Raw genomic sequence first — 25,860 nt, forward strand, 5'->3', positions numbered from 1 at the left:
AAGGGGACATGTGTGAATAAAGTAGTTAAGGAGGGAATTAGGACTCGTGGGAACTGTGAAAACCATGCTGCCCGTGACCTGTCTAAATGGGACAGATGCTACTTAATCACACATCATTATTGTTATGCAGAATCACTGGCCCTTGTGTTGACAGTTCTTTTGTTGTTTTGTTTTCCATGAGGAGCAGATAAAACTATAGAAGATAATACTGTGGACCAAACAAAATACATTTATTATGTGATTAGTTTGAACTCTTTGATACAGATCCTTAGGCTTGAGTTTGTATACCTTCTCTCATCTGCATTTCAAAATAGTCATATATTAGACATTCACGAGATTGGGAAAAATGCGAGGAAAACTGGTAATGGAGCCAGATGAAGTTGGAAGAGCTGTTAGAATGCGAAGCAGGTCTGACCTCTGTGAGTAAGAAAGGAATGGGATGTTGGATAGGAAAATCTTAGACTGCAGTGCAATTCTAAGACATGTTTGGCAAGGCTGATGGGGAGTCTTGAGCCAAAGTCACTTGTCAGAGGAGTTCCATATTTCGCTGGAATGTGCCTGCGTTAGTATTCCTGCCACACTTAGTCATTGGTTAGGAGCAGTAGCCTGAACAAGGTAGTGGATTTAGTCAGTTATGCTTCCCAAGTAAGAGATATGAGAAATATACATTAACCACCCATTGCGACGCATAGATCACTGTATGGATTTTGGAAACAGTTCAGATCTCAGTGGTACCTGTAGGCCTCTTTTCTTGTGGGAGAATTTATACCAGGGGGCTTAGTGGGACTAATTACACAGGCCCTGTCACTGTAGTTGATCTCAGGCCACAATTGACGCTCATCTTCTTCCTCCTCCCCTACCCATTCTAAATGCGCTTCATCTTCATCTATCACTTTGGCAGGTCTAAGTGACTTATCTGGTGGTGTGGCTAAAACCTCAATTACTGAGGGGACTTTATTCTTGGTAATTGTACCCTTCTCAGATTGATGTTACTACGTATATCCTTACACCATTAAAATGAGACAAGAGCATACCAGAAGGCACCTAAGTGGATCACCAGATTCCACACTTATTTTTCTCTGCCTGTATTGTGTTAAATAAAGCAGCACTAACTTCTCCTGCTGAGGAGGACCAATTATTCTTGCCAGAGTGATAACCCTTCTTTTCACCTATTAGAGCCTAGAAACAAGTCCAAAGTTCTCTGGCAGTAGCCATAGCTTGTAGTTCAATGGAACCCTTGCTGTGGCCCTTTCCAAGAGCACACCCACTTTGGCAACCAGGACCTCTAATAAGGCAGAGCCTCGAGTTGTGGGAATGGGAAGCACAGAATCCCCCAGTGGGTCATTTGGAGTGATGGAAAATGAGGTCCACCCAATTCTTTCAGTGTATTGCTTCTGAGCTGATGTTTCAGCTCTAACCTCAGAAAATTGTTCCAGCATTCTCTGAACCAATTGCTTTGGGGTGGTATGTTAATTGGTGCAACCAGTGTATCCCACAGTCATGGAACCATCTTCCTACCTCCTTTGCTGTGAAGTACATTTCCTGGCTGATACTATGCTTTGTGGAATTCACACTTATAGATCTGGCATTCCATAAGTCTTTCGATAGAGGTGCTGGCTTGGGACTTGTTTGGAAGGCAAACACATATCTGGAATATGTCTATGACTCCATGAGGATGAACCCTCTTTCCAGGTTGGAAAGTGCCCCCAGGTGGTTGAATTGCCACCAAGTAATAAACTGATCTCTTTGAGGAATATTTTTCTTTGAGGAATAGTGACATATCAGGGGCTCATTGTTAGTTTCCATTGCTGACAGACTGAATGTTAGGAGGCAATCATAGCTAGATCAGCCCTGGTAAGTGGGAGTACCTACCACTGAGCGTCTATCTTTGCCTAGTTTGTTCATCTACCCATTATACCAGTTCTGGAATGGCAGATGATGAAGGCTGACTAACTGACCAAGACATTTTGGTTGTTCAATGCCCATTTCCTGGTGGATGCTTTCCCGTGGGTATTAAGATAAGATTCAAAAATCTTCACATTTTATGCTCAATCTCATTTCTAAATCTACATGCCTCTACCCTAGACCTTCTTGTCTTAATTTTCCCAATTAATTTTTTCAAGTTCCCTGGTCAGATGACTAAGTCACTGGCCACTTCCCAGGAATCTATATACGTTTGTACCTCAGGCCAATTCCCCTTTCACATAATGAGGATGACTGGGCACTCTGCTCACAACTCTGCTCTTGGGGAAATTTCTTCTTTTCCACTGACTTTCAGGGCCACTGCTAAATGTGGCTGTAATACATTTAAAAAGCTTTTGTTTATATATTGAGCTAAACAGTTCTTAAACCAAACTTGACTATTTTCCTACTCCTTTAGCCAGTTGATTGGGAGCTTTTTATATGACCACAGGTGTGACAACTCAACTCATAATGATAAGTTCTGGACATATGGTCTCTTGGAGCCTCATGGTCAAGCATTCTGTCTCTATTAGAGCCCAGAAGCATATCAAAGAAATATTTCTTAAAGGGTGTATAATTCTCTCATGCAGATGACATAACATTATTGGAGACTCTTAGGGACTTGAATTGGAATTTTTCCCCCAAGGCTTTCCATAAGCTCCATTATGCATATCTTCCCACCACCGGCACCTCCAATATTATAGGCCTGCTGGATCATATGACACAGATGGCATAGCTGCTTGCCTCACAACATGGACCTATTCAGACCTTTTTTTCTGCTCTGCATTATACTTAAAAGAAAAAGCAGTTTTCCTCATCACTAAGTATATGGCTTAATGCAATAATCTTAGGTATAAAATGAATGTGTTCCCTTCAGAATCTAAAGAGGTGTGCCAGGACATAATTTGCTCCCTTCTTTGCTGTAGGGAGAGCAACATGCAATAATTTTTCTGTTACTTTGGAGGGGATATTCTGGCATGTTTTTGACCACAGGACCCATAAAAAAATCACTAAAGGGATAAGTCTCAGAATCTTTGTAGGATTTATTTCCCACCTTCTGGAGCATGTTTGTTTTCCCAAAACCTCTAGGATATAATAGATCAGGATGATGTTCTGGTCCAGATTTCAGATCTCTTAAGACTATTATGACAGAGGGAGTTGTTGTTGTTAGGTGCCATAGAATTGGTTTCGACTCATAGTCACCACATGTACAACAGAAAGAAACACTGTACAGTCCTCTGCCATCCTCACAATCATTGTTATGCTTAAGCCCATTGTTACAGCCACTGTGTCAGTATATTTCATCTAGGGTCTTCCTCTCTTTTGATGACTTTCTGCTTTACCAAGCATGATGTCCTTCACCAGAGACTGGTCCCTCCCAATAAAGTGTCCAAAGTACGTGAGGCGAAGTCTCGCCTTCCTTGCTTCCAAGGAGCATTCTGGCTGTACTTCTTCCAAGACAGACTTGCTCATTCTTCTGGCGATCCATGTTATATTCAGTATTCTTTCTCAACAATATAATTCAAAGGCATCAATTTTTCTTTTATCTTCCTTATTCATTGTCCAGCTTTTGCATGCATGTGAAGTGATTGAAAATATCATGGCTTGGATCAGGCACACCTTAGTTCTCAAAGTGACATGTTTGCTTTTTAACACTTGAAAGAGTTCTTTTGTCACAGATTTGCCCAATGCAATGTGTTGTTTGACTTCCTGACTGCTGCTTCCATGGGCATTGATTGTGGATCCAAGTAAAACGAAATCCTTGACAACTTCAGTGTTTTCTCCATTTATCAAGATGTTGCTTATTTATACAGTTGTGAGGATTTTTGTTTTCTTTATGTCAAGGCATAATCCATACTGAAGGCTGTAGGCTTTAATCTTCAACAATAAGTGTTTCAAGTCCTCTTTGCTTTCAGCAAGCAAAGTTGTGTATCTGCATATCCCAGGCTGTTAATGAACCTTCTACCAGTCCTAATGCTGCATTCTTCTTCATATAGCCCAGCATCTCAGATTACTTCCTCAGCAAACAGATTAAATAAGTATGGTGAAAGGATACAAACCTGATACACACCTTACTTGATTTTAAGCCATGCGATATTCTGTTGCTCTATTTGAATGACTGCTTCTTGTTCTAGTGACAGAGGGTAAAAGAGTCAATATAACCCTGAGGCAAAACTGTAAATAAATCAAATGTGATTGAAAACTCTTCCAGATTTTCCTCCTGAATGGAATGAAAACAATTTACCTGTCAGACAAATGTCCTTAATTATCTTCTCTAGTATTGATACCTCATCTGGCATAGTAGCTGCAACTCGAGTTATTATTTGATTAAGCCTGTTGTTATCTATAGTCATTCTCTAGGCTCCATCCAAGTTGCTCCAAGGCCCAGGCTGGGAAATTAAACAAAGACATGATAGGAGCCACTACCCTTGCACCCTTCCTTTAGTGGTGACACTAGTTTCATCCACCTACCATCACCCTCTCCAGGATGTGCAATTATTTTTAATTTAATATCTTGGCCATGGATGTTGGGAAGGGGAAGTTTCAGAGGTGACCATTTGGCCTTTCCCACTAAGGTATGTTGCCACTTTCTTCGGAGACAACAAACTAAAAGTTGAGGTTCCTCTACCTTCTAGGTATATCAATTTCAATTGTGCACATAGGAACTGAGAAAGTGACCCTTGGGTGGATTTGTGGACCCAGCATGACACAATGAACCAGACCTTAGTCAGGACTCCGTTGCACATCTGGCTCCTATAAGCCCTTACTCTAACAGGAAGGCATTCTGGTGGCACAATGGTTAAGTACTTAGCTGGTATCCTAAAAGTTGGGTTCAACCCTACCCATTGACTCCATAGAAGAAAAACATTGTCAATCTGCTCCCATAAAGATTGCAGCCTAGTAAACCTTATTTAGTTGGGGTCACTATGAGTCAGAATTGACTCTACAGCACCTAACAACAACAACTCTAAGAAGGCATGATGACATTTTAATTCTTTGGGATGAATATCAACTGAAAAATGCTGTCCAGTAATCCTTAAGCTGTCTGGATATTTCCATTTTCCTGAGTGTGGAGATATTCAAGTAAATTGTTACACATCCACTTGGGGAAAGCCTGGGAGAGTTCTTACAGTTATATAATTGCCATAGTGTTTTAGGATCCTTCCCCCTAGGGTCCTGACCACCTCCTCAGACAATGGGTTCTCAGTCTGAAAATTGTGTTAGGGCTGCAGTCTTAACAAGGGATCGTATTTTTTTTAGGCTACCACCCTCAGGTTTTAGTTTTTCCATTACTACCTTTACTTATTTATTTTTGGTTGTAGATGGTAAGTAGCACCCTTGTTGGCTGACCATGTGTTTTTGGCTTTATGGACACAATGCTCTATTGACTATCTCCACAACTCCTCTGGGCTAAGCCTCTTTGATTGACCTTTCAAGCCTGCTGATCAAGGTAATATGCCTTTCTAGCTTCTGGCAAGGAGCTTCTACAGTTAATTACTTGCCTCTCTGAATTTGGAAGAACCTCATAATACATATGGATATTAATGTGACTGCCCCCTCTACTGTCAGATTTAGCCTCCAAAGCGGATAGCACAGCTTTCTGTCAGCCTTGGTGAATGATGTGTCCTCTGAAGCCTGCCGTGGAACACAACCTTCTGGTGGGTTTTCTTTCCTCAAATAATATATCTATTTCTGAATGTCTACCTCCTTTTCTCATCCCCTTTATTCCTTCTTCTACCATCTACTGTGGTAGATCAGATATTTCTACATGAAGAAAGGGATACCTCCTCCACGACTCTAAGAGTCACCCTAGCAGAGATTTTGTCCCACATCCTGGAGCCTTTTTCAGGGTGTTAAATCCCATACACCAGGGAAGTGCCCCCAATTCGGTGAATCTTGCTTCCTGTTGTTGTTTTTAGTTGCCTTTGAGTTGGTTCTAACTCATGGCAGCTTTATGTATAATGGAATGAAGCATTGCCTGGTCCTGCGCCATATCCATGATCTTTCATATGTCTTGAGTCCGTTGCTGAGGCTATTGTGTCAATCCATCTCAATGAGATTTTCCTTGTTTTCAGTGACACTCTCTTTTACTGAAAATGATGTTCTTTTCTAGCAATTGGTATTTTCTGATGACCTGTCCTAAGTAAGCAAGGCGAAGTCTCACCATTCTCCCTTCTAAGGAGCATTCATTCCAGTAATTCAATCTTTTATACCAGGCCCCTTGATTAAAAATAAATAAATAAATATTGCTGCCAAGTTGATTCATAGCGACCCTAAAGGACAGAGTACAAGGACAGAGTAGTGCTGCTCATAGGGCTTCCAAGTCTGTAATCTTTATGGAAGCAAACTGCCACATCTTTCTACTGTGAGCGGTTGGCCGACTTTTTGGTTAGCAGACAAGCATTTTAACCACTGTGCCACCAGGTCTCCTTTACATGCTCAAAGACCAATTGCAGGGGTATTTCCATGGTTCCTGCTGGTAATACTAGCTATGTATTGCAGCTTCTTTGGTATAAAATCCTTTCCACTCTTGTGAGGTCTGGAACTTCTCCAGTTGGGTTATACTAGAATTTAACCATAATTATTAGGCTAGGTGCCAGGAGAGGAACTAGGTATGGTGCCTTTCAGGCCACATGTTGGCTTTAAGTTGAGATATTTCTGCAGTATTTTTTAGTACAAAATCCAAAAACCTATTGCCATAGCATCGATTCTGGCTCATAGTGACTATAGGACAGAGCAGGACTGCCCCATAGGGTTTCCAAGGAGCAACTGGTGGGTTTGAACTGTCGACCTTTTGGTTAGCAGCTGGGCTTTTAACCACAGTACCACCCGGAGTCCTTTTTTTTTTTTTCCACAAGGGTGGTGTTATCACTTCTTAGGGAAAAGTGGGCCACCTCAGTAAACTCTGAGGGACCATGGGTGTGTTTCAGGAGCCAATGCCCTCAAAAAAATCTATCCACATATCCTCATTCCATATCTTAGGGTCCTGGGTCTTCTGAACCAGAACTCTGATTTTAGTATAGTAGACCGGCCTTTGCTGAGATCTTTATATCTTTTCTGGAGCTCTGTATCTCTAATAGATACCCTGTTTGCTGTTCAGCTCTGTCTGCTCCTCCACTGTGGGAAATAAGCATCTCTTTTTAACTTATCAAAAACACACTCTAGCTCTCACACTTAGTCCTAACTCCTTGTCAACAGCTCTCAGTTTTTAATTATTCCTCTGCAGAGTGTCAGTACAATGTAGCAGTAACCAGCCAACTCTTCTATCTCTGCAGGAATTGTTCCCACCGTGTTTTTCAAATGCATGAGTCATTGCACTGCATCTGCAAGGAATTTCTTCTTCAACAAGATGTTTTCCCAGGAGATTTGTCATGAAATCTTTAGCAATTAAATATCACTTGCCGGGACTAGCCATGCCAACATACCATGCAAGACATGTCCTGTTTGCTTGTTGGGTGGTCATTGGAATTTTAGTGCTAAAACCAGGAAAGTTGTGGGCAAACTGGGATGGTTTGGTCACCCTGTTGTTATCAGGGGTCATCAAGTCGTTTCCAACTCATAGTGACCCTATGTTTAACAGGATGGAATACTGCCTGGTCTTCTGCCATCCTCACAATTGTTATTCTTGAGTCCATTGTTGCAGCCACTGTATCAATCTGTCTGTTTGAGGGTCTTCCTCTTTTTCAATGACCTTACCAAGCATGATGTCATTCTCCAGGATCTAATCCCTCCTGATTACATGTCCACAGTATGTGAGAAGAAGTGTTGCCATCCTTGTTTCTAAGGAGCATTTTGGCCGCACTTCTTCCAAGACAGGTTTGTTCATTCTTCCAGCATTCCATAGTATATTCATTATTCTTTCCCAATACCATAACTCAAATGTATCAAATCTTCTTTAGTCTTCCTTATTCATTGTCCAGCTTTCACATACATATGAGGTGATCGAAAATACCATGACTTAGGTCAGACACACCTTAGTCCTTAAAGTAACATCTTTGCTTTTTAACACTTTAAAGAGGTCTTTTGCAGCAGATTTGCCAATGTGATGTGTCATTTGATTTCCTGACTGCTGCTTTCATGGGCATTCGTCACCCTAGATGTTATAGTTTCATTACCATTAGGATTATTATAATCATCATTTCAGAATAAAATACTAAATTCTTAGCACTAAAATTGCCATATCTTCAACAGCAAATAAACTAGGTGTTTTACACAAATCATTTCTCAAATCTGATTTCTAAATCTTCTCTACCATTCTCTCCAAGTTCTAATAAACAGTGTGTTCTCCTGTGCCACATTCTGAGAGCTTCTTCCAAGTCTCCCAAGCGGATGTAAACTTCCCCTTTTTTGGACTCACATCACTACTATTTCTGCATATTTTCTTTACGATACTTTTCAACTTGTATTGTAATTATCCATACACATTTCTTTGTTACCTCTCTGAATTTCATTTTCCTAGAAATCAAAATGCAAGTCTAATTTATATTTGTATTTCCATAATGATTAAAATGATATCTTCCAAGTAACAAGTACTCAATAAGAGTTTATTTTTTGCCCGTCCCCTTGAGTTGGCACTGGACTTTCGCACCATGTATTATTTATTATCACCCTATGGGTTTTCTTCTATATTTTAATTCACTTGAGGCTAGATACATGTTTTTCCAGGGTCCTGCGTACAAAACACATGTGTGTGTTTCCAAATGAAATTTATTGGATGAAGCTAGATTATTAACTTAAAAATAATCACATGAGATATTTTTGAGCAAATATTTCTATATTTTGATTTTTTTTTGTATTGAGGTATAATTTTTGTATAGTAAAATGATCAAATATTAAGCGTAGATTTCATTCAGCTTAGATGCATGCATATCATGACATTGGGTATTTCCATTACTTCAGAAAGTTTCCTCCTGCCCCTGCGCAGCTTGTTCCTATTCTCAGAAGCAATTACTGACTCAGTTTTATCATTATAGGTTAGTTTTACCTATCCTAGAATTTTGCATAAATGGAATCACACGATATGTTTTTTGGATCTGATTTCTTTCACTTCACATAATATTTTTGAGATTCAGCATTTTGTTGTGTGTTTCCTTTTATTGCTGAGTAATATCTCTGTGTGACTATCACAGTATGTTTTTCCGTTCTTCCATGTTGGACATCTGGACAGGTTCCAGTTTTTGAATCTTATGAATAAAGCTAACATGGATCTTTGTATAAACAGCTTTTTGTAAACATTTTTCCAATATTTAGTTTTATGATCTTACCATCAATTTTCATATAAATTACAGTAAAACAATAGAAACAAAACAAGACATATATTGTAGAATTTATATAATAACATTTTTCTTCATAGGTGTCTTTAAAAAAGTCTTATTCTTGACATGAATTTCCTCAATTTGAAATGTAAAAGAAGAGGACAAGTGTACTTAGTCACTCTGTAGATACCCTGGAGCACCAGAGTTTGTTTTTGTAGACTCTCAACTAATTATCTGCTATTCTGGGCACCATTTTACTTTTATGGTCAAAGAAACTCAAGCTCTAAGAAACTTTTTAAGATCTAAGAGAAAAAAATACATGCACACACTGTTGTAACTCCACTTTGATAATTTAAAACATATCAAGTTAGCTAATTCAGAACAAGCCTTTGTCCTTGATCTACCCCTCCTAAGATGTTCTATCAGAAACTTTATTTAAAAAACAAAACAAAACAAAACTTTTATTCACATAAAATCAAAAGTTCTTAAGGAGTCTTTTTTTTTTTTTTTAATCTCTCTGAGATGTACTATATTTTTAAAACCTTTGCATCTACATTATATGTCTTATTAAAAATTTATCTCTTCATTTGCCTGATAATGGTGGCTGATATGGGGGTCTTCTTTCCCCATTTTATCATAGTATATGATCTTTAACCTCTTATCAGCATAAGCATGGCCTAATTGAGGGGGAAAAAAAAAAATCATCTCTTGCCTGAGCTACTTCACACTCCTTATATTTTTAGTAACCCTGTTTCTGATTCTGCTGAGACCAAGAATATGACTAATTCTTACATGTACCCTCCAAAATCAAGCTCAAATGAACAATTTCACTGTTCAGAATTTTTTAGACTATTTCTCCACCCCTAAAATGAGAACTTTGTAGTTAATTTAGTGTTGTACAGGTAAAATACTTGTTGAAATGATTGGAATTTCTTGGCCTCCTGCATGGGTGGGATCCTGGTGGTGTTATCCAAAGAACTAACGTCAAAGATTGGACAGAGATTTTTGAGAAGTTTTATTATCATTAATCTACTGAATCTGATTAGAACTATCAATTAAAATGAAGACACTTTTCAATCTGGTGGAGCATTCTTTATGCCTTTTTACCATGTAAAGTTTCAAACATGAAAAAAAAAAAAAAGTAGAGGGAAGAGAATAATGAATGTGCCAATGTGCCCATCACCAGTTTCAGTTCATGACAAATCCTGTCTCATCTGTTTCCAGTAAATCTCAGACATTATATAATTTTGTTATTGGAGCATTTTTGAGACTTCACTCTATTTATGAATATTCAGTCCTATTAATAAATGCTTGTTTTGTAGGCGCTTAAGTTCTTTTAGAAACCTGGTGGCATAGTGGTTAAATGCTACGGCTGCTAACCAAAGGGTCTGCAGTTCAAATCCTCCAGGCACTCCTTGGAAACTCTATGGAGCAGTTCTACGCTGTCCTATAGGGTCGCTATGAGTTGGAGTCGACTCGATGGCACTGGGTTTGGTTTTTTTTGGGGGGTTTAAGTTCTTTTATACCTTTTCTGGCTGTACTTAACAATATATAACAAATGCTATGTTTGTGTGTGTGTGGTTTGTCAAAGTTTTATAAATATTCAAAAATTCAAAATATCTTGTGCTTTGGCCTCTGATCTTAAAGGCTATGGAATCATATTTTATTAATTTAATTTATATTTGATATATAATTAAATTTATTATAAAATGGTACTTACTATAATTATATTCTATGGTTTAATTTTAATATTTTGCCAAAAGAGGGAATAAAGAGTTCCATAAATGAGATACTAAACATATTAGTTCTTTAGCTGATTCAATAATCAGCTAAAATATTATTACAGTGTGATATTATTTTTATCTTTCAGAAAATTACTTTTTTTATCACGTCTTTCTTTGTTGTACCTAATACTCTGCTTGTAACTCTCAGACCATTTCCTGATTCTATTTATGTTATTGTTAATTGGATACCAATTTTTTTTAGTTATCATGTATGGAAAACTGAAGATAGACTTTGTTAATCCAAGATGAATGAGAACCAGTCCCAGTTGCAATCTCCTGGGGAAGGCAGATGCATAAAAAAAGAAGCTATGCAATACTCTGGGTAAAGGACAATTACAGAGATAAGCTCAGGTTACTATGAGGGCAACAAGAAGGAGATGGAACTGGTCTGACCAAGGACAAGAGGAAATGCGTGAGACTTAAGGTCTGAGTAATACTTTCCTGTGTAAGGGAGTATAGAACATGATGTGAGAAAGGTCACAGAGGTAAGAAATGGTCTGATAGGTGTGTACAGAAGGTGAAGGTGACTACTAACAGGGTGGGGCTACTAGTGTCAAACCTAGGCAGGGAGGTATAATAGACAAAACCAGTCTTGGAGAATCAGTCTTCTAGATGGTAGGAAGTTTAAACCTTGAATAATATAGTCAAATATGGGAAGAAAATATCAGAACTGTTTAAATTTTTATTGTACTCTTGAAATTTATAATTTTTGCACACTTCATGTATGTGTACATGTGTAATGGATCTGATATGCATTTGAGCTAAGTTACTCTGATAGTTGTGAGAATGGGTTTGAGGAAAGTGAAATTGTAGGAAGGGAGACCAGTTAGAACGGTGTTACAATCATTCAGAAAAAAGACGGTAAAGGCCTGAATGCTAGTGATATGTGCAGATTCAAATTAAAAAAAATGAAATATATAGAACTTGGAAATTGATCAGATGTGGTGGTGAGGTATATAAGGAAGCAGAAGGAATCACAGTTAACTCTCAGGTCTTTAGCTTGAGCAAAGGGGAGTATGTGCCTCCCATCAACTGAGAGAGCACAGGCAAATGAACAGATGTAGGGTAGCTCTGTGATGGATTCATTTTCAGACATGTTGAACTTGAACTTGGTGATTAGACTGTAGGAATGCTTGATCGTTCATTCATGAAGGTAGTGTATCTATACTGTCAAGGTAGTCTATCTATTCCATTCAAAACACCACTCTGGCTTCAAAGGAGCTAACTGTGAATAGAATACTGAGTCTTCCTTTGAGGAACTCCCAGTCTAGTTTGAGAAAAAAATGCAACTTATTAGAAAGTGCTAGGTAATGTATGGATTGAATTGAGTTCCCCCAAAATGTGTGTTGTAAATCCTAACTCCTATACCTGTATTTAGGAGCCCTGGCAGCACAGTGGTTAAGAGCTCAATTGCTAACCAGAAGGTCAGCAGTTCAAATCCAACAGCTGCTCCTTGGAAACCCTATTGGGAGTTTATTGTGTCCTGTAGGGTTGCTATGAGTCAGCAACAGGTTTTTTTTTGGTATACTTGTATTTATAATCCCATTTGAGAATGGAATTTTTGTTATGTTAACGAGGCAGTATTACAGTAGGATGTATCTTAAATCAATCTCTTTTAAGATATAAAAGAGCAGAATAAGCAAGAAGCAAAAAAGCTGAGATGGGGGAAGCTAGATGCCATACCATATGAAGATCACAAAGTAGCCAAATAACAGAACCTGAAAAGAGAAAATGACATTCCCCCAGAGCAGACAGAGAGCCTTCCCTTAGAGATGACATTCTGAATTTAGACTTCTAGCCTCTTAAACTGTGAGGAAATAATTTTCTGTTCATTAAAGGCAGTTATTAGATACTAGATTATCAAGACAGTAATGTATATAGCTACCAGTACTTACAAGAGGATGATTGGCTTCTTGGTCATTTTTCCTTTTTTTATTCCCTATAATACATAAACTTGGCCCTCATAAAAAATATTGATTTGCATTTTTCTATTTTTAGCACAGATTTCTTCACAAGAAAGAATCATTTGTTGTTTGTTTTTGTAAAAGGTCAAGCAAAGCATATTAATATACTGTGTTTTATTGTCATGTTAGCTATGATTCAATAACAGTGAAGTCAAATTAGAAAAAAGAATCATATGACACTGTTCCTATATACCTACGTGTTACCTGGAATTAAACAGTATGCAGACATTTCAGACAGTCACTGAGGACAACAATTTCATTGATTCTTTAACAGTGTTAATTATAACTTTTTCCAATATTGAAAAAAAAAAAAATTTGCCTGCCCTTAAGTAAAAAAAGCAATGACAATGTCAAGTAATTTTTAGAAAACTTTTTTTTTTCTTGTGATAGTACTAACTTGATAGGAAACTTATCGTCCTGAAACAGCCTCTCTGAAAATATGTGATGCCACGTGTACCCATATAAATCTTATCTTTTTGTATAAAAAATTTACAGATGATGACTTTGAAAACATATAGCAATGTCCAATTTTTTTTTTCAAGAAACTAACTCCCTTAATTTTTTATCTCCTTGGATGAGATTAATTAAAATTAGATTTTTCTTCTTTTACCAAGGAAATACCAAAATAATTTCTCAACTTATTTTTAAAATTAGAAAGACAACCAAAATAATTTCTCAACTTATTTTTAAAATTAGAAAGACAATAGTACTTTAAAGTAAAACCACACTGCAAATTCAAAAGGATATCAAATTAGCAAGTTTATTAGTGAATATATTTTCCTTTTGTTGTGTCATGTCTGCATTTTTAATTCATAATAGTTTGTACTGTGTTGTGTTATATGCTGGGTATTAACAAAGATTAATTCATTTAATCCTCACAACAACCACATTACACCCATTTTACAGACTGGGAAACTAAACATAAAGGTTAAGTAACTTACGCGTGTCACGGTGTCTAGTAAGTAGTAGAACTGCAAGGTTTTAACTCAGGAACTCTGACCCTAGAGTCCAAGCCTTTCATTGCTATGCTACCTTCCCTGTCTTCAGTGAACCTGCCAAGAAAAGCATTTTTCACTAGGGCTGGTGAAGAAAAGAAACAAACATACCTGCTGGGAAAACCTCTGTTTCTAAAGTGTATACTCCACCTTTCTTATTTATTAATTTGAGGCATAACTTACACACTGAGCACCTGAAGAACACGATTTCTGCCTTTCCCCTACTCCCTAATAAAAGTGAAAGAGAATGGCAGTGTTTTTTGAAACGGGTTGATAGTTTCCTGAAGAAATGTCTGACTTGGTGTCCCCTAAAGATATATCTATTCAACATGCTGTCTCAATTTTACACCTTACCTTTGGAAGTCTACAACAGAATAAATTAAAACAATTTCTCCTTGCAGTCACTAATAGTCCTCTTCAAACCTGAAGAAAATGAGAGTGTGACAGCACGTTTAAGTTTGCCTATGCTACCCGAAAGTCAAAATTAGGCACACAAGGGCTGTGAGAACTAAATGCATGGGAAAAACAGTGCAGTGAAATTGCTTTGAAGAGAAAAAACAGTGAATGCTTAAGAAATGTGAAAGCTCCTTTTTGTTACCTTGAGAGGAAACAGTTCAAAACCTGAAAATGGAATTCCTTTTACAGTGAGTATGTTTCAGGCAAATTCCATTCAGGACACAAAAACCAGACAGGCATACATTTCTTATTTGATAAAAGAGTCATTTAAAAGAGAATGTACATTTTCTAAGGTTTAATAACACTGTACCTTAAGGGGATTAAGATTTCCAAAACCTTTGAATTCTGCAGATTTTATTTTATTTACTCACAAGGATGGAGTTCTTAGAGTTTTGTTGCTATATGAAAATTGCCTGTTAGCATTTGTATTGATTTGCCTTTCTCAAAATGAAAGAAACAAATGTAATTCATTAGCACTTTCTTATTGAATCTTTAAATACAGAATATCAAAAACTTGGGTGTTTATAAGTTACAAAATGTTTGAAGAAATGCTTTCAAAAATTGGAAAAGAATAGAAAGTTCAACTTGTTATCTTCATTGGATGGGCTGAATGGATTGAAAACTGACTGCCATCATTCTTTATGCTCACGGCCCTGGATGGAATGATTTTGCTGACCCTTCTTCTGATCGTGAATTTATTAAGCTAGTTCTTTCTTTGAACTAGTTCTTAGTGAACTAAACTGTGAATCTTCACTAATCCAAGTACCTACCAAGTCTTCAAGGATCAATTCAAGCCTCACCTCCTCTATGAAGACTTCTCTGATGACCTTGTTTTCCTACAACTCTCATAGTCTACTCCAGAGTTTCCATTGGTGTATCATGGCACAGTATTGTGCCAGCAATTAGTGATGAGTGTGTACAGAATATGATCCTCAGAGTAGCAAGGCATGTCCTGGGCTAGCCAGAGATCTCAGGTCTGCCCCCTCTGGCAACAAGAAGCTTCTAAAATAAATCATTGTGCCGTATAGACATCTTCACTTTCTACATGTTGGAGTGTTGGTGATATAGTCATTAAGAACTTGACTGCTAACCAAAAGGTCAGCCGTTCAAATCCACCAGCTGCTCCTTGGAAACACTATGGGGCAGTTCTACTCTGTCCTATAGGGTTGCTGTGAGTTGGAATAGACTCGATTTCATTGGGTTAGGTTATAAAAATGATTAAGAAGTTACAGCTGAAAAAGTGGTACTGAACATGTTTTATTACAAGACCTCTCAGTTAAATAGAGATCCACTTAAAATACGTGTTTATTATTTATAAAATTATTTATTTACTTTACAATATATGCTTTTATTACTGTATTAAGTATTATGATTTGTTACATTATAAAATATACACAAATAGAAATTTTAAAAGGATGCAGGACAAAATAAATAAAAATAAGATTTTAACATTTTCTTGCATTGTCATGGGGTACCTAGCCATTCCCTAGACTTTGAAGACCCTTATCTATAATATGATTTGACATGTAAAAAAAAAGTATATATCACCTTGTTCCAAAAAGAATTTCATGTAGCTTCCAAAAATAAAAGAAATACAATAAGATGAAGAAATAAGATGAGAGAAATAAGACCTAAGAGAAACTTTAGGGAAGATCAAAAACAAGATGAAACCAGAGGCAAAACAAGAAGGATCACTTGTTGGAAAATGTGGCATTGGTAATAGAAACTATGCTGAAGATTGCTTGATAGAATTTTGCAAGACCAATGACCTTTTTTCAATAACATAAACAGCAACTATGCACGTCGACCTCACCAGATGAAATACGAAAGAATCAAACTGATGCATCTGTAGAAAGAGACAAAGGAAAAGCTCAATATTATCACTAAAAGCAAGGCCAGGGGCCAACTGCGGAATAGACCATCAATTGCTGATATGCAAGTTGAAGTTGAAGAAAATTAGAACAAGTCCACGAGAGCCTAAGTATGACCTTGAGTATATCTTACCTGAATGTAAGCCATTTCAAGAACAGATTTGATGCACTGAATACTAATGACCAAAGACCACATGAGATGTAGGATGACATCAAGGACATCATACATGAAAACAGCAAAATGTCATTAAAAAGGCAGAAAAAAAAAATAAAAGATCAAAATGGATATCAGAAAAGGCTCTGAAACTTGCTCTTGAATGTAGAGTAGCTAAAGCTAACAGAACAAATGATGAAGTAGAAGAGCTGAACGGAAGATTACAAAGAGCAGCTGAAGGAGACAAAGTGAAATACTATAAAGAAATGTGCAAAAATCTGGGGTTAGAAAACCAAAAGGAAAGAACACGCTTGGCACTTCTCAAGCTGAACGAACTGAAGAAAAAATTCAAGCCTCAAGTTGCAATTTTTAAGGATTCTCTGGGCAAAAAATTGAATAACACAAGAAGCATCAAAAGAAGATGGAAGGAATACACAGAGTCACTGAACCGAAAAGAATTGGTAGACATTCACCCATTCCAGGATGTAACACATGAACAAAAACTGATGGTACTGAAGAAAAATTCCAACCTACACTGAGGGGATTGGTGAAATTTGGGGCTCCAGGAACTAATAGAATACCAATTGAAATGTTTCAACAAATGGATGCAACACTGAAGTGTCTACTCATCTATGCCAAGAAATTTGGAACACAGCTACCTTGCCAAGTGACTGAAAGAGATCCATATTTGTGCCCACTCCAAAGAAATGTGATGCAACGGAATGCAGAAATTATCAAGCAATATCATTGATATCACATGCGAGTAAAATTATTCTGAAAATAACTCAAAGACATTTGCAGCAGTACATTGACAAAACTGCCAGGAATTCAAGCTGGATTCAGAAGAGGATGTGGAATAGAGATATCATTGCTGATGTCAGATGGATCTTGGCTGAAAGCAGAGAATACCAGAAAGATGTTTACCTGTGTTTTATTGACTATGCAAAGGTATTTGACTGTGTGGATCATAACAAACAATGGATAACATTGTGAAGCATGGAAATTCAAAAACACTTAATTGTGCTCATGTGGAACCTATACATAACCCAAAAGACATCACTTTGAACAGAACCAAGGGATACTGCATGGTTTAAAATCAGGAAAGTTGTGCATCAGTATTGTATCTTTTCACCATACTTATTCAATCTATATTCTGAGCAGATAACCTGAGAAGCTGGACTGTATGAAGAAGCATGTGGCATCAGGATTGGAGGAAGACTCAGTATGCATCTTCAATATGCAGATGATAGAACCTTGCTTGCTGAAAGTGAAGAGGATTTGAAGCACTTACTGAGAATGATCAAAAATTACAGCCTTCAATATGAAGTACACCTCAACATAAAGAAAACCAAAATCCTCACAACTGGACCAAGAGGCAATATCATGATAAATGGAGGAAATATTGAAGTCAAGGATTTCATTTTACTTGGATCCAGAATCAATGCTCATGGAAGCAACAGTCAAGATGTATTGAATTGAGCAAATCTGAAGCAAAAGACCTCTTTAAAGTGTTAAAAAGAAAAGATGTCATCTTGAGGAGGAAGGTGCTCCTGACCAAAGCCATGGTATTTTCAGTCACCTCATATGCATGTGAAAGTTGAATAAGGAATAAGAAAGACCTAAGAAGAATTGATACATTTGAATTACAGTGTTGGCAAAGAATTCTGAATATACCATGGAATGTTGGAAGAACAAGTCTGTCTTAGAAGTACAGCCAGAATACTCCCTAGACTCGAGGATGGCAAGACTTTGTCTCACTTACTCTGGGCATTTTATCAGGAGGGACCAGTCCCTGGAGAAAGACATGATACCTGGTAAAGTAGAGGGTCAGCAAAAAAGAGGAAGATTTTCGGTGAGATGGATTGACACAACGGCAGCAACAATGGGCTCAGATATAACAACGATGGCACAGGACCATGCAGTGTTTTCATTCTGTTGTGTGTGGGGTCACTATGAGTGGGAACCAACTTGATGGCACCTAACAAAAACAAACAACAGAGATAAACACAAATAATAAAGTTCTGTATTTTTGCCAGAAGTTGTCAGCAAATTTAATTTTCGTTTTTTTTTTTTTATTTCTATAGGCAGTGCTAAGAAGTAAACGGTCAATTTCAGAGCTCATAATGTTTACATGAAAAAAATAGAGTAAAAAAAAATCAAGGAAAGAATACATACCTGTGGCATAGGATCCATATATAATTAAACCTAGCTTATTGGAAGTGGGGGAGAATCAAAACAATATAATCTCGCTATGAGCTGCTGTGAGGTTTTGCTTGATTCAGTCATAGTTTGTGGAGCAATGATTCCTAACAGAGCTACAGCCAAGGGCATATTAGACTCACTAGAGGGTTCCCACCTTCCCCAAAATTAAAGTCTTCCCCCTGCTAGGGGCAAAAAAAAAAAAAAAAAAAAAAACCTCCAAATCTGTTATTGCCCCATGCAAGACCATGTCAAACCCTTTTTCACTTGGAATTGTATACATTATTCCATATAATCACAACAGACAAGGCAGGTTTGCATTTTATAACCAAAATTGCCTTCACAATGGGCTCTGTTAAATAACAAGTGTTTTTCTTTTTATCTGTACCTTTGATGGAGTAACAAATAATGCTCAACCTTGGACTCTACCCCAGATGAAGGTATTAAAAATCTATGAGGTATGGCTACATCTTTGGTATAAAAAACTTCCAAGGTAATTCTAATGGGCAGCCAAGTTTGAGAACCACCGATGTTGAACTATACAAAGGAGGGCGGTTATAGAAATTGAGGGTAATGGCTTGAGAGGATTTTTCTTTGGAAAGTGGGTAATGTGAAAGTGGAGGGGATGATAAACAGAGATGAGAGGGAGGAAGCCAGGAACCAGAGATATGATGTGAGTCTGGGGCAGCATACGAAGCTGCCACTGAAATCACCTGTGCTGGGTGTGGCAGAAGCACCTTTTGGAATAAGAATATCTAACTTGCAGTTTAAGAGCTTTTATGATGCAGTAGTTAAAGTGCTCAGCTGCTAACTGAAACATCAGCCGTTCTAACTCCCTAGTTTCTCCAGAGAAGGATATGGCAGTCTGCTTCTGTAAAGATTTACAGCCTTGGAAACCTTACAGGGCAATTCACTCCCTCCTATAGACTTGCTATGAAATGGAATCAACTCGAGAGCACTGGATTTTGTTTTGGTCTGAATTTGCAGTTTGAAGTTTTTGTATTGCAAAGACCAGCCTCCTCACCCCATTGCTTCCATGAATTCTATTTGGCTTCTCCAGCCTATGTGTATTTGAATGTTTCTGTATGTGAGTATGGATGACAGAGTGAGAAGTAGATTAAAGAAAAGGGCTGAGTCTGCTTCTTGAGTTGAAACCGCACAGAACAGGGACAAATATTAAATTGAGATGCATGATGATTGAAAACATAAATGATATTTAAAAAAGTGATGTGTGAAGGGGCAGAGACGGAGATTTAGACTAGAGGTAACTCTCATAGCTTTCAAATGAAAAACAGGTTGAAAACCATTGATTTTAGATAAACTAGAGAAATTAATGAATTGCATAGCCTTAAGGCAACCTTTGTAAATGTAGCTACGATCATATTTCTGGGCCTATCTGTTAAGGTCACTACTGCTAAATGTCAATAAAAGCCATGGGGAATGATTATATTTCTGACCTCAAAAGAGGAACGGTGTCTACAGCTAGCTCTTCTGAAGTAGTAGTAAATAATTAAAGTCCAAGTAAAAGTTGGTGGTTGAGGTGTGTGTTGGAGGTGGAGAGACATTTTTCTTACTGATCTCGATAATCAAACTTAAAATACAGTATAAGTATTACTACCATGAGTTTATATTGACTTCAAATAATTGTAGCCCTATTTCACACCTAATGACAAAACACAAAGATAAACAAATAAACAAAAATCTGCTTTCTCTACATGGTTTTAAATTATCTGCAATATATCAATAAGAGATAATAGAAGAACCTCTCCTGGAAACACAAGTTACAGAATTATTAAAGAATACATTAACTGACAACACTGCAATAGCCATAGAGAAAACATTCAGTACAACCCAAGCCTAAAGTTTATCAAGAGACTAGAACACTCTTTATGTGAAACTTTTAATAAACTAACGTGAAATTTTGGGACTGCATAATTGTCCTATATGATGGAAGGGAAGAAATTAGGTACATAAAGCTAAACAAACTGGTAAATTTTACTGTTCACAGCTTGGTGCTATCCTTAGATAATTCTTTGAGTTGTGTATCTAACTTGAATTTCTGAACGTTGTATATAAACTCTATGAAAACATCATCAGAACCTATTCCTAAAGATTCTTGTGATCTACAAAATTTGTACTATGTTCTTAGTTTATAAAACTTGCAACAGTGAATCTCCTAGATGTCAACCAGCTTCTGAGCTTTGATGACCTCATTCACCAAATTATTAATTTAGGAAGTATGTATTAAAATCTATCATCGTTACCAACCTAATGACCAAACTCAGATCCTCCCAGAATAATTTGTTTATGCAGAGTTTTTTTTTTTAAAGGCAAAGTAAAGTTTGTACTAAGATTTCTCTTTAATAATTTGTGTGATAACTTCTGATGTTCATAGACTCACTGTCATGGATTGAATTATATCCCCCCAAAAAATGTGTGTATTAACTTGGTTAGGCCATTATTCCCAGTATTCTGTGGTTGTCCTCCATTTTGTGATTGTAATTTTATGTTAAAGAGGATTAGGGTGGTATTGTAATGCCCTTACCAGGTCACATCCCTGAAACGATATAAAGAAAGTTACCCTGGGGTGTGACCTGCACCACCTTTTATCTCTCAAGATATGAAAACAAAGGAAAGTAAGCAGAGAGGTGGGAACCTCATACCACCAAGAAAGCAATGCCTGCCGGAAGCAGAGCCCATCCTTTGGACATGAGGCCCCTGCACTGAAATGCTCCCAGACTACGGGAAAACTGATACATCACAAGGACCTTCTTTCTGAGCCAACTCAGAGAGAAAGCCTTCCCTGGAGCCAGTGCACTCACTACGGACTTGTAGCTTACTAGATTGTGAGAGAATAAACTTCTCTCTATTAAAACCATGCACGTGTGGTATTTCTATTATAGCAGCACTAGATGACTAAGACACTCAACAACCATAGCATGAAATGTTTTGTTATCCAATAACGCTTCTCAAACTAGGTACTTGATCCAGGATATAGCCACATTTAACTCAGAGCAAATAAAAATGGCTTTAAATTGTCAACAATATATCAATAAAAGATAAAGAAGAACCTCTCTGTTATGGATTGAATTGTGTCCCCCAAAAATGTGTCAACTTGGCTAGTCCATGATTCCCAGTACTATGAGTTTGTCCACCATTTTGTCACCTGATGGGATTTTCCTGTGGGTTGTAAATCCTACCTCTATGATGTTAACGAGGTAGGATTAAGGTCAGTTTTGTTAATCACCTCATATGCATGTGAAAGCTGGACATTGAATAAGAAGACCTAAGAAAAATTGAATTTGAGACCATCTCAAGAATAGATCTGATGCATTAAACACTAATTACCAGAGACCAGATGAGTTGTGGAATGATATCAAGGACATCATACATGAAGAAAGCAAGAGGTCATTGAAAAGACAGGAAGGAAACAAAAGACCAAGATGGATGTCAGAAGAGACTCTGAAACTTGCTCTTGAACTTTGAGCAACTAAAGCAAAGGAAGAAATGATGAAGTAAAAGAACCGAACAGAAGATTTCAAAGGGTGGCTTCAGAAGACAAAACAGAGTATTATAATAACATGTGCAAATAGCTGGAAATAGAAAAACCAAAGGGAAGAACATGCTCAGTGTTTCTTAGGCTGAAAGAACTAAAGAAAAAATACAAGCCTCGAGTTGCAATAGTGAAGGATTCCATGGGCAAAATACTAAACAATGCAGGAAGCATCAAAAGAAGATGGAAGGAATGCACAGAGTCGTTATACCAAAAAGAATTAGTTGATGTTCAAACATTTCAAGAGGTAGCGTATGATCAGGAACCGATGGTACTGAAGGAAGAAGTACAAGCTGCACTGAAGACATTGGCAAAAAACAAGGCTCCAGGAATCGATGAAATATCAATTGAGATGTTTCAACAAATGGATGCAGCACTGGAAGTACTCACTTGTCTATGCCAAGAAATATGGAAGGCAGGTTCTTGGCCAACTGACCGGAAGAGATCCATATTTATGCCTATTTCCAAGAAAGGTGATCCAACTGGATGTGGAAATTATCAAACAATGTCATTAATATCATATGCAAGCAAAATTTTGCTGAAGATCCTTCAAAAGTGGCTGTAGTATATCGACAGGGAACTGCCAGAAATTCAGGCCAGGTTCAGAAGAGGACATGGACATGCTGATGTTAGATGGATCCTGGCTGAAAGCAGAGAATACCAGAAGGATGTTTGCCTGTGTTTTACTGACTATGCAAAGGCACTAGACTGTGTGGATCATAACAAATTATTGATAACATTGCGAAGAATAGAATTCCAGAACACTTAATTGTGCTCATGAGGAGCCTGTACATAGATCAAGAGACAGTTGTTTGGACAAAACAAAGGGAGACCAAATAGTTTAAAGTCAGGAAAGTTATGCATCAGGGTTGTATCCTTTCACCATACCTATATGCTGAACAAATAATCCTAGAAGCTGGACTATATGAAGAAGAACGGGACATCAGGATTGGAGGAAGACTCATTAACAACCTGAGTTATGCAGATGACACAGCCTTGCTTGCTGAAAGTGAAGAGGACTTGAAGTTCTTAATAATGAAGATCTAAGACCACAGTCTTCAGTATGGATTACACCTCAACAAAAAGAATACAAAAATCCTCACAACTGGACCAGTAAGCAACATCATGATAAACGGAGAAAAGATTGAAGTTGTCAAGGATTTCATTTTACTTGGACCCACAATCAACACCCACAGAAGCAGGAGTCAAGAAATCAAAAGATCCATTGCATTGGGCAAATCTGCTGCCAAGGACCTCTTTAAAGCAAAGATGTCACCTTGAAGACTAAGGTGCACCTGACCCAAGCCATGGTATTTTCAGTTGCATCATATGCATGTGAAAGCTGGACAATGAATAAGGAAGAATGAAGAAAAATTGATGCTTTTGAATAGTGGTGTTGGTGAAGAATACGGAATACGTTATGGATTACCAAAATAACGAACAGATCTGTCTTGGAAGAAGTACAACCAGAACGCTTCTTAGAAGCAATGACGGCAAGACTGAGCCTTACATGCTTTGGACATGTTGTCAGGAGGGATCAGTCCCTGGAGAAGGACGTCATGCTTGGTAAAATACAGGCTCAGCGGAAAAGAGGAAGACCCTTAATGAGGTGGATTGACACAGTGGCTGCAACAATGGGCTGAAGCATTGCAGTGATTTAAGGATGGCTCAGGACCTGACAGTGTTTTGTTCTGTTGTGCAGAGAGTTGCTGTGAGTCAAAAAAATTGACACCTTTGAATTACAGTGTGAGTGAAGATTATTGGATATACCATGGATTGCCAAAAGAACAAAAAAATCTGTCCTGGAAGAAGTCCAGCCAGAATGTTCCTTAGAAGCGTAAATGGGAACTTCGTCTCACATACTTTGGACATGTTATCAAAAGGGATCAGTCCCTGGAGAAGGATATCAGGCTTGATATAATAGAAGGCCAGCAAAAAAGAGGAAGATCGTCAATGAGATGAACTGACATAGTGGCTGTAACGATGGACTCAAGCATAACAAGGATCATGAGAATAGCCCAAGACCAGGTGGTGTTTCATTCTGTTGTACATAGGGTTGCTATGTGTGGGAACTGATGCAAAGGCACCTAACAACATTTTAATGAGGCAGGACTCAATCTACAAGATTAGGTTGTGTCTTAAATCAATCTCTTTTGAGATGTAAAAGAGAAGTGAGTAGAGAGATATGGGGACCTCATACCATCAAGAAACAAGAGCCAGGAGAATAGCACGTCCTTTGGGCCCATGGTCCCTGCACTGAGAAGCTCCTTGACAGGGGAAGATTGATGGCAGTGACCTTACCCCACAGCTGACAGAGACAGAAAGGCTTCCTCTGGAGCTGACAGGCTGAATTCGAACTTCTAGCCTCCTACTCTGTGAAAGGAAACTTAGTGGCATAGTGGTTAAGAGCTCGGCTGCTAACCAAAAGGTGGACAGTTCAAATTCACCAGGTGCTCCTTGGAAACCATATGAGGTACTTCTACTTTGTCCTATAGAATTGCTATGAGTCAGAATCGACTGGACGGCAACAGGTTACAGACAGACTGTGAGAAAATAAATTTGTTAAAGCCATCCACCTATGGTGTTTGTCTTATAGCAGCATTAGATAACTAAGACGCTCTTCTTCAAGCACCAGTTACAGAATTAAAAATAAATATGTATACATTTCAGAGCTCCCTAGTTTATCTTACTCCTCTCCTATCCCTAACATTCCCTATTATGTAGAGTTAAAAGATAGGTATGTAATGCCAATGATAGATAAAAAATAGGAGCAATTCTTTCTTCTTTCTTTCCTTTTTATTTATAGCTTCTTTTTATCCAGTATTAAATAATTCCCAAACTCCTTCCATCTTGGTAATGACTTCAAATGTTTTGGTTTATTCACATTGCACTTACTGTTGGTTGTCAGTAATGACAGTAACAACAACAGCAATAGCTAGGGAGGTTTATAATCTTTTGATGTCCCCAGACAAAAGGTCATATGTAATTACTTCTGCCAAGGTATCGATTCTCTCTTCATACACTTATTTTTACTCCCCAAAACCCAGACAAACCAAAGGACTAAAACTTGGCAGTGTGTGATAAATGTTCTAAGATATACTTCTGTTACAAATATAATATTTTTAAAAGACCTATCAAAAAGCCAGCATCTCAGAATTTTTCACCTTTCAGACCCTGTTGGCACTCATGAAGGAAAAAAAAAAAAAGCAAATTCATTGGGAAAGAAGCTGAAATAATGTAATACTTGGCTTAACGGTTTAATGTTGCATATTCTAAAGCCATTGCCTAGTTGAAGTCAGTTATTCATCCCTTACCTGGCAACATAAACAGCTATCACCTAACGTAGATAAGCATGTTGAAACAGTTTTGGAAATAAGAGAATCTTTAGAATTTCTTGCCTGTTTATCTGCTCTAGGAGGTTTTGCTTGAATAAGCCAGATAAGAAGGGGTTGGTAGAGCTCAACAATAGCTGAAGAAGGTCTAGATCCTAGATACTGTATTAAGAGGGAATTGCTTTAAATGATTTATTACTGTATTAAAATCAATCAGAGAATGTTTGGCACTGCCTACAGAAGCATAACATGACAAAATGGCAGTGTGTGCCCACTACAAGAATGCACAAGTTTGTTCATAGCAGGGTTATTTGTAATAGTCAGGAATTGAACA

General features: G+C 37.7%; 1 protein-coding gene across 1 annotated transcript in view; it reads left to right on the forward strand.

Annotated features, from left to right (window-relative positions):
* Positions 1-25,860, forward strand: part of LRP1B (LDL receptor related protein 1B) — a 1,749,164-nt gene that overhangs the window by 1,211,088 nt on the left and 512,216 nt on the right. The gene's annotated exons all lie outside the window — the stretch shown is intronic.

Source organism: Loxodonta africana, chromosome 6 (assembly GCF_030014295.1).
Source record: "Loxodonta africana isolate mLoxAfr1 chromosome 6, mLoxAfr1.hap2, whole genome shotgun sequence".
NCBI lineage: Eukaryota > Metazoa > Chordata > Mammalia > Proboscidea > Elephantidae > Loxodonta > Loxodonta africana.